Consider the following 18,611-nt stretch of genomic DNA (forward strand, 5'->3'; position numbering starts at 1 on the left):
GAAGGGGCTAACCAACATGTGGGTTTGGTTATGCGAGGGAGAGAGACTATCTCAAAATATGAATTTTTTTTTTTTTTTTTTTTTTTGATGGAAAAGTTATGCGAGGGAAAGGGGCTAAACAACATATGGGTTTTGGTTATGCGAGGGAGAGAGCCTATCTCAAAATATGATTTTTTTTTTTTTTTTTTTTTTATATGGAAAAGTTATGCGAGGGGAAGGGACTAAACAACATATGGGTTTTGTTATGCGAGGGAGAGAGGCTATCTCAAAATATGAATTTTTTTTTTTTTTTTTTTTTTTTTTTGATGGAAAAGTTATGCGAGGGGAAGGAGCTAAACAACATATGGGTTTTGTTATGCGAGGGGGAGAGGCTATCTCAAAAGTTGTTTTTTTTTTTTTTTTTTTGATGGAGAAGTTATGCGAGGGGAAAGGGCTAACCAACATGTGGGTTTGGTTATGCGAGGGAGAGAGCCTATCTCAAAATATGTTTTTTTTTTTTTTTTTTTTTTTTTTTTTTTTTGATGGAGAAGTTATGCGAGGGGAAGGAGCTAACCAACATGTGGGTTTGGTTATGTGAGGGAGAGAGCCTATCTCAAAATATGAATTTTTTTTTTTTTTTTTTTTTTTTTTTTTGATGGAAAAGTTATGCGAGGGGAAGGGGCTAAACAACATATGGGTTTTGGTTATGCGAGGGAGAGAGCCTATCTCAAAATATGAATTTTTTTTTTTTTTTGATGGAAAAGTTATGCGAGGGGAAGGAGCTAAACAACATATGGGTTTTGTTATGCGAGGGAGAGAGGCTATCTCAAAAGTTGTTTTTTTTTTTTTTTTTTTTTTTTTTTTTTTGATGGAGAAGTTATGCGAGGGGAAGGGGCTAACCAACATGTGGGTTTGGTTATGCGAGGGAGAGAGCCTAACTCAAAATATGATTTTTTTTTTTTTTTTTTTTTTTTTTTTTTTTTTTTTTATAGAAAAGTTATGCGAGGGGAAGGGGCTAAACAACATATGGGTTTTGTTATGCGAGGGAGAGAGGCTATCTCAAAAGTTGTTTTTTTTTTTTTTTTTTTTTTTTTTGATGGAGAAGTTATGCGAGGGGAAGGGGCTAACCAACATGTGGGTTTGGTTATGCGAGGGAGAGAGCCTAACTCAAAATATGAATTTTTTTTTTTTTTTTTTTTTTTCTTTATAGAAAAGTTATGCGAGGGGAAGGGGCTAAACAACATATGGGTTTTGTTATGTGAGAGAAAGGGGCTCTCTCAAAATAGTGCCTTAGCCTTAGCGAGGGAAAGAGGTTTTCTTTTTTTTTTTTTCTTTTTTTTTTTTTTGTGGTGGGAAGGGTTATGCAAGGGGAAGGGGCTATGCGAGGGATGGATTATGTTGTGTGAGGGAAATGAAGATGAGTGCGAGGGGTAGGGGGGTGCAGCTTTTTTTTTTTTTTTTTTTTTTTTTTTTTTTTTTTTTAAACTTCGGTGGGAAAGGTTACATGCGAGGGGTGAGGAGAGTTGCGAGGGATGGGCTTGGTTGTGCAAGGGAAAGGGGCTAGCTAAAAATATGATTTTTTTTTTTTTAACAAAAGAATTTGGTGAAATAAAGAAAAATGAAGCGAGGGAGAAGTGGTGCGAGGGGAAGTAAAGATTAATGCGAGGGATGGGGGGAGCTGCGAGGGATAGAGGCCTAGCAAGGGGAAGAGGCCTAACTCCAAATTTTATTTATTTATTTTTTTATTTTATTTTTTTATTTTATTTTTTTTTTTAACTTCGGTGGAAATAGTTAGAAAATTTGCGAGGGATAGAAACATATGTGGAAAGCGAGGGAAAGGGGAATTGGAGCAAAGGCGTACTTCGAGCGAGGGATAGAGGCCTAGCGAGGGGAAGAGGCCTAACTCAATTTTTTTTTTTTTTTTTTTTTTTTTTTTTTAAAAACTTCAGTGGATATAGTTAGAAAATTTGCGAGGGATAGAAACATATGTGGAAAGCGAGGGAAAGGGAAATTGGAGCAAAGGCGTACTTCGAGCGAGGGATAGAGGCCTAGCGAGGGGAAGAGGCCTAACTCAAAATATTTTTTTTTTATTTTTTATTTTTTTATTTTTTTATTATTATTGTTATTATTATTTTATTATTATTATTATTATTTTATTTTTTTTGGGAAGGGTTAGAAATTTAGGCAAGGAATAGAAACATAAATTTAGGCGAGGAATAGAAACATACCTGGAAGGCGAGGGAAGGGTCACTTCATGCGAGGGAAGGGTCACTTCATGCGAGGGAAAGGCCTAACTCAAATAGTGCCTTAGCGAGGGGAGGTTTTTTTTTTTTTTTTTTGAAAAATGCACTTTAATGGTGAATGCCCTTTTTTGATTTGTAAGTTTTGTGTTGCTGGTTTTGGAGAATTCCTTAAGGAGCTTTACAAGTTATCCCCGGAGACAGCTTCTCTTGATGAGGTGTTGGCCCAACGTGTTGTTTTGGGCGAATTTCGAGATGCCGGATTAACAGATTGGAGGTGGGTTGGTTAGATGATTGGTTATCTCTTCTTGAATCCAAGGTCAGGAGGAGGATGATTGAGGCTGAGCTAGGCGAGGTAGATAAGGCTTTGGCTGCTGCTATACGAGTGGAGGAGGAACGTAAGAGAGCTTTGAATGAAGCAGAATTGGCGACTTCTAGCTTAACAGAAAAGAAAGCGATTCTTGAAGCAAGATTGGCGGGTGAAGATGAAGAAGATCAAGCTTCCAGAGTCTTGATTTAGTTGGATCATAGCTTTGTAGCATATGATAGCTTTATAGCCTAAAACTTTTTTTTGTATGTTGGAGATTTGGGCCTCCCTTTTTTTTGTAATTGAAAATCTTCGACTACTTAATGGAGCTGACTTTCGAGTTAAAGCGTCATCTTTTATTATTTGTGATTATAGTTAGAATAAGTGTGAAAAAGGACGATATTCATTGAAGAAGCCCAAATAATACATCTTGGTGTAGTACATTATATGGGTAATTTCTAAGGATAGTAAGCCTTCAACCATTTCGCATTGATGGGGCTTAAGAGGGTTTGAGAATCAGGCTCGGAAATTCTGTAATAGCCATTTTCATTGGCTTCCCTTACTATAAAAGGACCTTGCCACTTGGGTGTGAACTTGTGAGTTGATGTTCCCCTCATGACGTGAGGTGCAGCCCGCAACACTAAATCACCTTCTTGGAACTGTCTTGGTCGTACCAGAGTATCATAAGCTTTAGCTATACGGCTCTGGTAAACTCTAAGATTAGTTTGGGCCTTGTCCCTTCTTTCATCAAGGACTTCCAGTTCTGACGGCCTGGAGTACGGGCTAATTCCGCTTCGGAGGGCCATGCGAGCTGATGGTATGGTAATTTCCACTGGAAGGATGGCTTCCGTGCCATATACCAACGAAAATGGGGTCATTTGAGTTGGTCTTCTTTTGGATGTTCTGTACGCCCAGAGCGCCATTGGAAGCACATGTGCCCAGTCCCTTTGATAATCCTTGAGAGTCCTTGAAAGGATTCTAAGGAGTGTTTTGTTGGTTGCTTCAGCTTGTCCATTGCCCTGGGGGTAGTAAGGCGTTGATTTGTGGTGTGTGATGTCGTAGGAGACTAAGAGTTTCCCCACTTGGCAGTTGACAAAAGGGGTCCCGTTATCTGACAGGATTACTCTAGGAATACCAAAACGACATATAATGAATTCTCGAATGAAATTGGAGACGGCGGCTCCTGTTGCCTTCTTCAGGGGGATGGCTTCTACCCACTTAGTGTAAGTCTCCGTGGCCGCTACGATCCATATGTGTCCCTTTGACGGTGGAGAGATGGGGCCAATAAGATCCATAGCCCATGTGTGGAAAGGCCATGGTGAGCTCGAACTATGCAGATCGGTGGCTGGTGCATGAATAAGGTTACCATGGAGTTGACAGGGTTTGCAGCGTTTGGCATATATTTTGGCGTCTGCTTCCATGGTAGGCCAATAATAACCTATATGCAAAAGATGTTGGAATAGCTTGGCTCCGCCTTGGTGCTCCGGCCCATGAGCAAGTTCTAAAACTTTATGGATTTCTGCTCCCGATAAGCAACGTAAAGGCTTCCCGTCAAATCCATGCCTGAAAAGTTGCCCTTCTTGCAAAAAGAATTTCGAGGCTCGCTTCTTGATTATTGCAGCTGCAGAGCGATCTGGCGGCAATGATGCTTCTTTGAGGTAATCTATATACACCTGACGCCAATCGGAGGTGATTTCTGCGAAATTGCATTCAGCTTTTGGAGGGAATTCCTGGCATTTGGTGCATTTTCCCTGAAGGTCGTTTGCTTCTTTGGCCATAGTAGGCCAATAATATCCCTGTCGTTGTAGCCTCCTATAGAGGCTCACGTCTCCTGTTCCGCAAGAACGATCGTGAACCCCTTCTAGCTTAGACTTGGCTTCGGCAAGGTCGATGCATCGTGCTAGCAGACCCCCAGGCCCTCTGTAGTAGAGGACTCCTTGGTAAATTGTGAAGTGTTTGATTTCGCACAAAGGTAATTTACCTGAGGGGGCGCGAAGCTCATCGATGATTGGGGCTCTCCAGTCGGCGGGTTCTTTTTCAGGAAAAATAGTTGTTACCGAGCACGGCATGGAGCGCTTCAGTACTTCTATCTTAGTTGACTCTTCCGCAAATTCTACTTTAGAAGCCAAGGTAGCGAGGGCGTCTGGGTGTCGATTGTTGGAGCGAGGAGCGTGTTCTATCCTTACCCTGTCGAATTTGTCTGTCAACCTTTGGACAATGGTTCTGTACGAAGCTAAAGGCGGCTCTTTGATAGCATAGTCTCCATTGGTCTGCTTGACCACCAAATTAGAGTCGCCTTTGATACATAAAAGACTTACTTCTAGGTCGAGTGCTGCCATAAGTCCTAATATCAAGGCTTCGTATTCTGCTTCGTTGTTAGAGCATTTAAAATCTAGTTTATATGACAAATTGACTTCGGTTTGATTTGGGGAAACAAGGACTATTCCAGCTCCTCCCCCTTTAGAGGTGGACGATCCATCGAAACTCAAACTCCATTCTCCTTCGGTGTTTACTTCAGCTGCTTGGAACTCATCACCTGGCAATTCGTCCGAAGGCGGTTCATGTTCTCCACTAGGGAAGTGAGCTAAGAGGTCGGCAAGCGCTTGACTCTTGATGGCCTTGGGAGCTTTGCAAGTGATGTCGTATTCTGCTAATGATAGGAGCCAGCGAGCTGGCCTGCCGGAAAGCGCTGGTCTAGTGAGGAGAAAGCGGATAGGATCACTCCTGGTCATGAGATGGATGGGGTAAGAAAGAAGGTAATGACGGAGCTTCTTGGCTGCGAACACTAGGGCGAGGCAGTGTCGTTCAATGGGGGAATATCGGACCTCAGCCCCTTGGATGACTCTGCTTATGTAGTACACGGGCCGTTCAAGTCCGTCAATTTCCTGGGCGAGCAGAGCGCCGACTGATTTCGGCGTGGAAGTGATGTAGAGGAGTAAGGGCCTCGCCGGCTGAGGAGGAGTCATGGAGAGAGGGGATGTTAAGGCTGATTTCACTCCCTCGAATGCTTGTTGGTGTTCCTCATTCCAAATGAACCTGACATCCTTCTTCAGTAATGAATTGAAGGGTTGTGTTATTTCGGCCATAGCTGGGATAAACCGTCTCAAGTAGGATGCCCGACCAAGGAAGGTTCTCAACTCGTTTAGACTGGTTGGCCGTGGCATATTTTTGATGGCGGCGACCTTTGCTGGGTCGGGGTCTATCCCATGGCGATGAACGATACAGCCAAGGAACTTGCCGGCGGTGACTCCGAATGCGCACTTAAGCGGATTCATTCTGAGTCTGTATTTCTTACAACGTTCAAAAACTCTTTGGAGGTCTTTGAGGTGACTAGTCTCCTCTTTGGATTTCACCACCAAATCATCAATGTAACATTCCAAGGACTTGTGCAACATATCATGGAAAATGGCTGTCATAGCTCTCTGGTATGTTGCTCCCGCATTTTTCAGCCCAAAAGGCATTACAGTATAGAAAAAGTTGCCTATAGGAGTGCGAAATGCTGTCTTTGGGGCATCCTCTGGAGCCATCTTGATCTGGTTATAGCCGCTGAAGCCATCCATGAATGAGAACATATGATGACCCGCCGCTGAATCAATCAAGGTGTCTATGTTTGGGAGTGGGAACTCATCTTTGGGGCAAGATTTGTTTAGATCTCTGAAATCGACACACACTCGAATTTGACCGTTCTTTTTGATAACTGGGACGATACTAGAAAGCCAAGTGGGATGTTGGATGGGTTTGATGAACCCTGCTCCAAGCAGCTTCACCACTTCGTCCTTGATGTTGAGCTCCACCTCGGGCTTATAAAATCTTACTCCTTGCTTGACTGGGCGAGCCAGGGGGATGACGTTCAGACGGTGCATGGTAACATCTTTGTCTAATCCTGGCATTTCTTCATATGTCCATGCGAAAACGTCCGAATATTTTCTAATCAACTCGATGAGGGGCCCCCTCTGTTCTGCTGGGAGATCTTTGCAAATGAAGATGGGACGCCTGGGTTCTCCTTCAGAGGCTATGTTGATTTCTTCCAGTTCTTGTTTTTGGGGCCTAGGGCCATCCTGTAAACACTCTGGAGCAGGTCGGACTTCTTGCAATCCATCTTGCTTGGCGGGGACTTGGTTAGGAGATGAAATGGCTGCCTTGAGGGGTTTAACTTTTGAGCCTTCGGCTCCATCCAAATGAGTTACCGCAGGACAATGGGATTTGTCAGAGTGTTTATCCGTTGCTGGGAAAGCCACAACTTTTTTTCTCTTTCTGCTCTTCTTGTCTCTACTTTTTTTCTTCTTTTCCATTGGCGAGCGTTGGGCCAGCGCAGACAAGGTGTAGCAACAGTGATCTTCTCCACTTAGTTCACGATGGACAATTGCTACTTCGTCTAGCTGGGGGTCGGCATTGGTAACAGTTGCCAACCCCTCGCACCGTCATAAACGGTATATCACTCTACCATCTTTTGTTTGAATCCTGGTGACTCTAGGGAGCTTTCTTGAGGGCTCTGATTTGGTGAACGTCTTTCTACGAGGTGGTGATGAACCTTCTTCAGAGAAGTCATCCCAGTCAGGTACAGGAGTTCCTCGAAGTGGCAGGGGAGGTTCGTTTTCGTCGACATGATTGTAAAATACTGCATCTGCCATGTGAGCTTCATCTACTCGAAAAGGCTTTTGAGAGCCAGTTACGGCTACTACTTCATTGTTGTAGATTGCTTTGACACATTGATGGTAGGTGGACGGAATCGCAGCATATCTATGAAGCCAAGTTCTCCCTAGGAGAGCCTGATAGGTCGTCTCTGCTTCTATAACATGAAACTTAGTAGTAGAGCGAATCGGTCCCACTACTAAGTCTAACTGGACATGACCCATGGTTTTAATTTTTTGGCTTCCAAAACCGGTGATGGAGATGGGTTGTCTGACTAAGTGCTTTTGTGGGATCCCGGTCGTCTGGAAAGTAGAATAAGGCATCACATTGAGTGAAGCTCCTCCATCCATGAATCCTCTTTGAAACTCCATCCCATTGATGAATACTGGGACGTATAGGGGACGGTTATGTGGAAATGGTACTTGTTTGTCGGCCTCGGTAAAGGTTATTGCCAAGGAGTTATCCCGAAATGCTTTTCTCATTGATCCGCTTACGCTCATGCACGTTTCACCATTCTGCTCTGCAAGTCTTAAAAAGGCCTTGGTGGCTTCAAAGCGTGTTGCTTCAGACAGGCCGAATTGGTCGAAGAACCATTTGAACTTTGTCGATTTCTTAAGTGCTATCACACGTCTAGTCTCAAAATCCGGACAAGTGGGAGCTGGGAGTTCAGAGAGCTCGCACACCATTGGCTCTTCCATCTCGTCATAATGCGAAAGCATCATGACCGTCTTGCCATTATCCTTATGGCGCGGGAGAGGATCTTTCAAGACATCTTCTGTTTGGCGAGGTAACTCCAAAGCGTCTTCAGACATCATCTTTCGAACTAAGGATCTGAGTGCCCAGCATTCCGTAGTAGGATGTTTAACAGAACGATGGTATATGCAATAGTCTGCCCGCGCTTGATCCTTTTTGTTAACAGGTTGCCTTGGCTCGGGAAGGTGAACTTTTCCATCTTCCACCCAAGCATTGAGGAGTGCCTGTGCCTCATTCACTGAGATAGGTAATGGTGGGGGAATTTGATCGAACTTTCTCTTTTTTGCCTGCGGGTCTTCTCTTCCCCAAGAGGAGCCCTTGGCTGCATACACAGCGTGGTTGCGTCGGTTAGGCCTCCATGAGGAAGGTTGAGGTACTGTTGGTCGCCATGAGTGGGGTTGCGGTGCTGTCATTCGTGCCCCTGCTCTTACTGTTTCACTTATGTTTCGGGCCGCAGCACATAAAGCGGAAAAGTCAGGGAAGTGGTGGTTAACCAGCTGGAGTTTATAAGTCGTGATCATTCCTTCAATGCACAATGATACCAGCTGGTGTTCTTCCATTGGGTCTTGAATGTCTACTGCTTTTTCCCTGAAACGGCGCACGTAAACGAGGATGTCCTCCCCAAGTCGTTGTGTTTCCCTCATAAGATGAAGGGTGGTTAACCTCTCTTCAACATAGAAGAACTTGATGTAAAACTTTTTTACCAAGTCTTCCCATGAAGAAATAGAGCCAGCAGCGAGGTTAGCATACCACGAGAATGCTCGATCTGTGAGAGATTTGGAGAATTCTCTCATGCGGAGGTTTCGGTCTTCTCGGTGAGCTCCAAGGGCGTCAAGAAAGCGTGAAACATGCTCCCTGGCGTTCCCTTTTCGTCCGTCGAAGCGAACAAACTTGGGTACTGTATATCCCGCCGGATATGGAAGACTTGCGATGTGAATAGGGTAAGGAGGACGGAGATCCAATTCTGGGGAGGCAGGGATGTGACCTTTGTTTGTCTGAAGTAGGCTATGTATGTGCTCTTTTACGACCTCCAATGTTAATGGCTGGGAAGGGTTCTGATTTGCCGGAAGAGCTGGAAAGCCAGTCGAAGCCACCGCGATGGGAGCTCCACTAATGGACCCAACTTGTGGTGGGGATGTCTGGATGGGAGCTAATGGAGGGAGCGGGGGGGCTGTTTGTCCTCCCGCTTGGGTTCGCGAGTCGTTTTGCGTAGCGAGGTTGGCTTCTGAGCCATTTTGGGGTAATGGCAGAACGCCATTTTGAGATGATGTAGGAGGGTTAGATGATGATGGGAGCGTAGGTGCCCTTTGTAAGGCCAGCAGGGCGTCCATTAAGAGTTGTTGGTTCTGTTGAAGGGAGGTGACGCTCTCAGTCAATACACGTAGCTGATTTGTTATAACCGGTTGGGAGGATTGTTCTTCCGGAGAGCCACCGGAGTTGTGTTCCGAGGTCTCCGCCAGGATCTCCCTACCGCCACCTTGGGACGTCGCTACTCCAGTTCCAGTGTTCTTTTTGGGTGCCATGCGAAGCGAGCACCACTCTTCCCCAGCAGAGTATAATGTGGGTGAGAGGTGTGGTTAGAGGTAGTCCGGGAAGATGGCGGGCACTTCGATGGCTTGGGATCACCGGAGGTGGAGAGGAGGAGGTCAAGGCAAGCTTGGAGAGGGAGAGGTTGGCAGTGATAGACCTTTGAACACTAATATAAAGTGTGAGGGAGTGTTTTAGCATGGAACTTGGTTGTATTGTAGTTGTTGTGTCTCGCTGCATATACGATACGTTATATAGGCCGCAGGAGTATTGGAGCCCAAGCAAACTGTTGGACAGGTGGCTCGTTCTTCTCAACTCTGCCAGAAGTGATATAAGCCCTTCTGCGGTCTGTGGCTTGCCGGCAGGCGGAGAGCAACGTTTCGTGGCAGGCAAAAAGTAACGTTTCGTATATGCATTGGATGACATGAACGTAAGGTCATTGTTGCCTCTTCTCCAAGCCTGGTCAAGATAGAGTTGTCTTAGCAAGAAGACAACTATCTCGACGATCCCATGACCTCAGCCGCCAGTCCAGTATCCTCTGATGATCCCGAGCAGTAGTGCCTGGGTCCTGCTCCCAACCCAGGCATCCAAGTAGATAAATGGGCCAGGGCCCACTTTAGTGTTTAAGAGAGCCAAGGGCTCGCTTCCAAGTGACCAAGTAGGAGAATGGGCCGCGGGCTTAGCTCAATGTCAAAGAGAGGGGCTCGCTTCTGAGCGATCAAGTAAGAGAATGGGCCGCAGGCCCATCTCAATGTTTAGGAGAGCCATTGTTTATCAATCTAAGTACAAGTGAGCCGGGGGCTGATTGTATTGTTGTTTGGCCTTGGAGCTAGGTATGAAGGACCATGGGCCCTGCGGGGCCATGGTGCTGCCTGTTGCAGGGCTCTTCATATCTAGATATATTTGGGCTTGTATATATGCTCCCGCTTAGGCTAAGCATATAGTTTTGGTTGCCTTGGCACATGACGCCCGTAGGGCTCGCCATGTAGTGAACATACGACATGCCCGACGTGGTGCCTTATTGGTCTGCCACGTGGGTGGGGTTTTGGTGATGTGGCACCTATAGGGCTTGCCACGTATTGAGCTTGATACAAGTACCCACACTTAGCAACCAAGCGAAGGGTTTTAGCAAATTAACTGCAAATCACCAAAAAAATAAATAAATAAATAAACTGCAAATTTACTCATAAATCGATTGGTACCCGACAAAATGTAAGTCCTAAAATTTGGGAAAACAATTTGTATTTGAAAGCATTGATTTCTCGATTGTATTCTTTCTATTATCTACATAGTATTCATTCAAAATTAAACTTCCCTAAGTTTTCCCTGTTTTCTCAGCAGCCAAACAAGGGACGCATTTACAGGTTTTTCAATTCCAAAATCAGCCAAGTACTTAAGTTTGATAGAACAGTTCCATTTATAATCAAGTTCGTGTTTTCATATTTCAGCCCATTTTCTCATAACCCAAACAAAGGTATATATAGATTACTACTATAATAAGCATAATTCAAAAGAATTTGGCCAATTTTCTGAGCAACCAAACATGGGTAAACCCTTATTAGATACTATGATATGTTTTTTCTTTTCTTTTTTGAATTTCAACACCAAATGTAGCTTACTGAGATATTTTGATTTTGATTTACATCACTAACACACAATTCAGCACTTGCCTCTTAAATATAAATTAAAACAAAAAAACAAAACAAAAAATAGAATAACATTAACAAATTAGTTGACTTAGTTAGGTGTTGCTGTGATGGTGAATCAAGAAAACTTTGGTTCCATATGGACAAATCTACATTCTCTCAAGCAATCCTAGCCATGTTGCACGTATCCTATAAAGAATGAGCTTACTACATCTAGTTGCTCTAGATTACGTGCCACATAGCTAAGTATGTGATGTCCAAAAAAATGTCTACAGACTTGACAGACAGCATGGCAGATAGCAGAAAGCAAACGGGGTCATAAGACTTTTTTTTTTTCATTGTGAAGCCTACAGGAAGAGGCAGATCAAATTAATTGTTACTGATCATAAGAAAAATATCAAATTAAACATAACCCAACACAACACTTCTCAACCATTTAGGATTTTCTATGGATAGTGAACTAAATAGAAAAATAGTTCTTAGCAAGATTGTTATTAATTTAAAAAGATTGTTTTTCGTAATATATGAAACTAAACATAGACAGAAGCATCTTCCCTATTACACCCATGTCCATCATTTAAAAGAAGCAATTCATTTATTTATATCGTATTTATAGTGTATCTTTAATATCTATATGTTTAGATATATTTTTATGTATCAAAAATTAAAACAGAATCTTTACGGTTTGCAACCCAAATCGATTCACAATTCAACAAAAAGGAGATTTTGATTCAATATTTGACAACTATGATTCAAATCACTTTGTAACTCGGATGAAAAAATAAATAAATTAAAAAAAAGAAGCAGGAACTAACGTAAAGAACAGAAAGTACCTCTGCAGATCCAGATTTTCTAAACTGATACTGTGTGTGGACCAAATCCAGATTTTCTAACTGATAACCTTTGCATAAAGCAGATTGAAAAACATCAACCTCTAGATAAACCAACAAATGAAGAACAGCTGCAACTATCATCAGATTTTAATCTTAAATATATAACATTAATCATTTATGGTTGTGTTTTTCTAACATCCAAACATCCAAAGAATCTACTAACTATTTCTTTTTGGCAGATCAACAATAATTATTGATTCATTTTCTAATGGTGCATTTTCTCAAGAAACAAACGGAGATTATCAAAATTTTCAATTACAGAAATAAATAAAATAATGAAGGAGCACAAGTAAATCAAATGAAAATATAAAGGGGGAAAAAGAAAGTTGGGTTTAATTAGGGTTTAGTTTGACCTTCCAAAAGATCCATGCATGGAGTGGCGTGAAGAGCTTTAATGCAGCAAATCGGTGAGATTCCGAGATGGGATGAAATATCACAGCTTCGCATACAAATATTACAGATAGTATTAGAACCAGAAATCCCAAATTTGTGGCCATTCCTTGGGGAAAATGAAAACAAACAAGGATCAAGAGAATTTGAGACTGGAAATTTTTGTAGAAGGGCCTCCTCTAGATTTCGACTATTTTTCAATCAGGAATTACTCTCCAACAAGATAGTTATGAAATCGTTACACAAATTCATTGTCAGACATTTATAAACTTCAGGTTTTTTAATTTAAATCCCATACAGATCATCAGTTTACACATTTATTGAACTATGAAATTTTTTGAATATTCGAGAATAATCGAGATGAGCCTATAATTATCATTGAAATCATAAAATCATTAATTTGAAAATTTAAGAAAATAAATAGTTATAATCCAGATGAAATACCAGAAATGATCTCAGCGCCGATGATTGAGAAACTCCATTATCCCCAATTTCGATGAAAAAACTTGAATCAAAACTTCCAGAAACAATGCCTGCAGATTTGAAGCCTTCATATCTCATATCGCCGTCGTCCGAGAATGGCACGAATATGGTGAAGACGGTGGTGGTGGTGGTGGTGGTGTGCGGTGGATGTGAGGGTGAAGACGGCGGCGGCCATGGAAGAGGAGTAAAGGGCGGGGAGATCGTCGCCGATCTGGTGAGGAAAAGAGAAGATGGGGAGAGAAAAAAATGTAGAGAGAAGTAAGCTGCCGGAAACAAATCGATGTCCTGAAGCAATAGGCCGAGAAGAGAGAGAGAGGGGGCGGTAGTAGAGGTGATGGCGGCGGCACGATAGTCACAGTGGCGGTGAAGGTGGCGTCGGAGGCAGAAGAGGAGAGAGAGAGAGAGAGAGAGAGAGAGAGAGGAGATGGAAGAGAGAGAGGAAGTGTAACCGTGTATGGTTTGGACCGTATATGATGTGGAAGATTGGAACGAGCATGGAGGAGTCTGTGGAGGTTTGATCTGTTGATGATGATGAGTAGGAGGTTAGGGTTTCTGGTTTTGGGCTGAAGAGTTGGGATTTTTTATTTTTTATTTAAATTTTTTTTTTTTTTTTGAGTGTTTGGCGCTCAAAATTTTTATTTTGGCACATATTTTTGGTTTGGTGATACTATTCAAAGATAGAAATTAAGACTAAGTTTTGGAAGATTAAATAAGTGTATTTTTTGACTTTGGATTTGAAGTGATGTGTTAGAGAGGTGGTGTGACTTAAATGAGATGATGTGACTTAAATAGGATAGTGACTTTTTGACTTTTTAGATTTTTTTGAAGATGCCAAACTTGGCCTAAGTGTTGTGAAAAATAAAATATTTTTAACGATTAGCATATGTGTGTCGTGGAAAATGTATTTTTTAACAACTAACTTTTTGTGTTTCATAAAAAAATATTATATTTTGAACGGCTGGCTTTTTGTACATCATAAAATGTTTAATATTTTTAATGGTTGGTGTACGTGTGTCGTGTATAGTTGATATATTAACAGCATGTCATATACACGTTGTATAAAGTTTTATTATTTACGGTTAACATTGCAAGCTGTAAAAAAATCATCATTATTAGTATTCACGGCCTACGTATTAGACACGTCGTGATTGGAAAATTATTTACGACATGTAAAAAAAATATGTCGTAAAAGTAAGAAACCACGGCTTGCATTTACTGTGTGTCGTTAATGTGGAGCCATAAAAACTCAGTTTTGTTGTAGTGTTTATTTTTTCAAAAGTTAGTTGTATGTTTATTGTTTACTGTAAATATTTACATTGTATTTTGATTTTCATTTAAATTTTTTGTTGGGTTATTTTTAAATTTTCAAATTATAAAAAAACTTAAAATTCACAATTTGAAATTTTCTCCATAAAATGCAGGAAATATTTTCTCCTTATTAGAATAAGAGAGAGAATTTCTCTATAGGATAAGGAAAAGATTTTCTTTTTAGAATGAATGAGCGATTTTCTCTATAAAATGAGAAACTATTGTTATGTATTAATTTCAAAATAAAAACATGTAAAAAAAATTAGAAAGGATGATTTGGTCATTTTACATTGAACATGACTTAATGAAATACTAAAAAAAAAATATGAGTTAGATGAAATAAAACATTTAGAAAGAGAATTTATCCAAAAAGAACCCATGTATATATATATATATATATGGAGTTGCTGGGTAGCTCGAAAAGTGATTGCCCCGAATGGCTCGATTGTGGGAAACACATCGTTTTGACCTTTTTCTTTTTTTTCCTTTCCCTTTTGCTTCCTATTCTTCCTTTCCCTGGGCAATCTAAAAAATTAAAGAAGAAGAAGAAGAAGAAGAGCCCAAAAAAATCAAATAGTCCCAAAATCTAATTTGAGGAAAAAAAAAAAATCAAAATCAAAACCAATTTCCTCCTCCCCCCTTTTTGCTTCCTTTTCTTCCTTTCCCTTGGGCAATCTAAAAAATTAGAGAAGGAAGAAGAAGAAGGAGCCCAAAAAAATCAAACCCAAAATCAAAATTTAAATCTAAAATCAAAACCAATTTCAATAGCAAATTCAGCAGAAAAAAAGAAAAGAAAAAGAAGATGAAGAAAAATAACACTAATTTCAGCAAAAAACAGCTCCAATTTCAGCACAGAAAAGCCCCAATTTTAGTACAAAAATAGCCCCAATTTCATCACCAAAAAGCACCAATTTCAGCATCAAAACAATACTAAAACAACAGCAAAACAGTAGCAATTTGAGCAAAAACAATACCAAAACAGCAATTTCTTCTCCTCATCTCCTCATCTTCCTCTCTTCCTCCTCCTCTATTTCCTCTCTTCCTCTGCTATTTCTCTTTTTCACTCTGTTTGTTTGGGTTTGGTTCAACTTTTGAAAAAGAAACGAGAAGTGGAAGGGAAAGGAGGAAAAGAGAAAAAGAGAAAAAAAAAGAAGAAAAAGTTGAAACGTCGTCGTTTCGGAAAATGGAGCCATTCCGGACAATAGGTTTCGAGCTACAACACATTTTTCATATATATAATTATAAGATTGTAAAATAAACATTCTTAATTAAATTAAAATATCAATTATATAAAAGAAATTCAACAACAACTAATTAAGAAATAATCACATAACAACATATAAACCCAAAAGAAAAAATAATTAAAACATCCAAGTGATAGATACATCTCAGTGTGTGAAGTGATTAATCATCTGTAATATGATATCAAAACACAAAAGAACTTATTATTTAACAATTGAAAAAGTAATTCAAGTAGTAAATCTAAATTTTAAAGGTTACTTCGGAGTATTATATTGTGCAGTTTTTTTTTTTTTTTGTGAGTTGTGATTATATAAAATAATATAGGAAAGAAAATATAATTTCGTATATAGAATCATTATAAAATTTAAACGACAAATTCATAATATATAATAATATATAATTGGTATTAGGTATAGAATAATACACGGAAAAAAGAAAAGAAAAAAAATAATTTAACATTAAAAAAAAATCTTAATACTCTTGAAAGAATTAAGAAGAAAAATGTGACACACAAAATTGGTATTGAGTTTGTGATTATCTCAATTTACCATAAAAACTATATGGAAAAGAAATATTTGTCAAATAGAGTCCATATAAAATAGGTAAAGTTAGTATAATTTAAATTAAGTTTGAATTTGTCTACAACTCTATACGTAATTAAGAAAATACATGTTGACGTGACTCTTTTAGAAAAAAGTAAGTCTTTATAACGTGCGACCTAAATATGAGAAAAACACTACTTTTAATAATATATATGATTAGGAGGGCCACAATATGAATTTATATTATATAAACACTCAAAATTGCATTGAAATAATGAGATTTTTAAAAGTTTCAGGTGGCCAAAATGCTAATTTACTTATACATACTCAAAATTGCATGAAATAATCTGTTTAGTTTTAGAGTTTTCAAAAACAAATTTTCAAGTTTTCAATTTGTATGTTTTGATTTGAAAAACAGCTCTTAAACCCAAGAAAAAATTCCAAACGCCAAACAAGATCCGTTGTTTCGAGTTTAGAAGTTCTATTTATAAGGTTGGGTTTGGTTATGGTGTGCAACTTACACCTTACACTTTATACCTTACATTTACACCTTACACTTACACCTTTTGTAAAAAATTAAACATTACACTTACACCTTTTTTGAGGTTGCACACCATGTGCAACCCACTTACACCTTACACCTTACACTTACACCTTATACTTATACTTACACCTTACACTTACACTTTTTGTGTAAGTGGCACATGGTGTGCACTTGCACACTTAAGAAAACTCCTATAAGGTTTGGGTCAATCCTAACCAAAATAGGTATAGAATGCATTTTTTGAGGTGATGTCGCATGTGTGGCGCAATTCCACCACACGTGTAGACTCAGACAATAGCTAAAAATAAATTATTGGTGATGGCCACACGTGTGACCCATTTCGTTTATACGTGCAAAGTTTGGTAGCAATAGATTTTTGTTGACCCATTTTGACATAGTAAACATCTGAATTAGAAAATTTGTATTTCACACAAAATTGTATCTCTTTAAGTCTTTTTTTACAACACCACTTGATGTACCTCGATTCGATATCAGATGAGACATATATCATCAAAATACTAAGGTTGTGCAAAGTAGCTCTTATAGCAAGATTGTACAAAATCCAATCTTTTATTCTCCAAACCTCATAAATTATGTTTTAATTGTTCTATTCACTTCAAGCCTTTAACTCACGAATTTGAATCGAAGTCTTCCAATTATCCATTTAAGCTTAAAAAGTTTCCCAGTTATGTCATTTTAGTGTAAGCACCCAATCTACTTGAAAACACATGAAACAACACAAACCCATCAAGTAACCCTGAGTTATGGACTATAAAGTGTAATTTGAAAAGTCTAAATGCATACCATTTTGACTTCTGGTAGTTGCCCTCAAGTACGTGGCTACGGTATTTTTCAATCTAAATGGCATGACAGGTAGCAATAGCTTCCCCACTTAGGGATAAATGTAGTATTTTCTCTATCTTCTGGTGCCATAATTGATATGATTGTATTCCGAGAATCCATCCAGAAATGACAACAATGTGTGTCCAACAACGTTATCAACTAATATATCTATGTGAGGGAGTGGAAAGTTATCGTTCGGATGAGCCTTCTTGAGACCTTCGAATCCACAAGTACTTTGATCCTTCCACCTTTCTTCAAAATTGACACTATATTCGTTATCCATTGTGGATACTCTACAACCATTAGAAACCCAACATTGAACTGCTTGGTAATTTCCTCTTTCATCTTGAGAAGCCAATCCACACAAAACGACGTTAGACGATCTCCTGATAAATCCATATATATTTTTGTAGAATCATGCTAAAATATTTTTATTTTCTTTTACCAAAACTATTGTTCATAATACAAGGTAGAGCCAATATGGGCCAGTCAAGGATTTTTTCGTTACTTAAATTTATTGTTATCATTTCTTCTGTAGTTGGGCCATTTTATAATCAATTTCATTTTGACTACTAGTATCCACAGACTCTATCTCAGGTACAACAATAAGTAAAATCAAATTATTGAAACCTTCTATTACAAAAAAAAATCAAATTCAAAAGAATAGCTAGCCATAAGTTTTACTATTCACTCAAATTCATACTCAACAAACTTACTAAATTCAGATTCAGTATACTTGGATGAATTTAGATTATTATAATTGGATGACACAAATTCAATACTTAGACTTGGTGTTAGACTTTGAGTCATTTGACTCAACATCCACTTGGACTAGATTTTCAAAATGCAAATTCTTTAATCCTCCATTGGCACAATCAAGTTGGTGTAATCTCCATTGCTACATCAAGTACAACTTTCATATCCAAGTATCATCATTGCATAAGCTTGGTTAAGTGTTTTAGACCAGTTTTATTAGATGTACAGTTGATTTGGTGTGAATTCTTTTACATTAATTTTTTCTAAGCTTGTGTTTCACATCTAATAATTATCGCATTCAATAACTGCTAAGTGATTTTTTCTTATTCATTAACTTGTTCAAAATTGCTAAATAGTTTCCTTGTTCATCAAACCATACAAAAATTTTAACTGTAAAATTGCATACACATCAATGCTATTTGGTAAATTGTACAAATATGCTTATGTTTATTTTTAATCAAAACGGCAATAAAAAATATGTTTGGTACACATATGTATTTTTAAATCTTATTTAAAAAACAAGTGA

General features: G+C 39.2%; 1 long non-coding RNA gene across 1 annotated transcript; it reads right to left on the reverse strand.

Moving 5' to 3' along the window:
• Window positions 1–12,118: 12,118 nt before the first annotated feature.
• LOC114281476 (uncharacterized) lies at window positions 12,119–13,410 on the reverse strand. Its single transcript, XR_003635915.2, has 2 exons — window positions 12,812–13,410; window positions 12,119–12,416 (listed from the first exon to the last, which is right to left on the reverse strand). It is a non-coding gene; the product is annotated as an uncharacterized LOC114281476 (long non-coding RNA).
• Between the last annotated feature and the right edge of the window lie 5,201 nt (window positions 13,411–18,611).

The sequence above is a fragment of the Camellia sinensis genome, chromosome 4, assembly GCF_055761805.1.
Source record: "Camellia sinensis isolate YWXY chromosome 4, ASM5576180v1, whole genome shotgun sequence".
In the NCBI taxonomy this organism is placed as follows: Eukaryota; Viridiplantae; Streptophyta; class Magnoliopsida; order Ericales; family Theaceae; genus Camellia; species Camellia sinensis.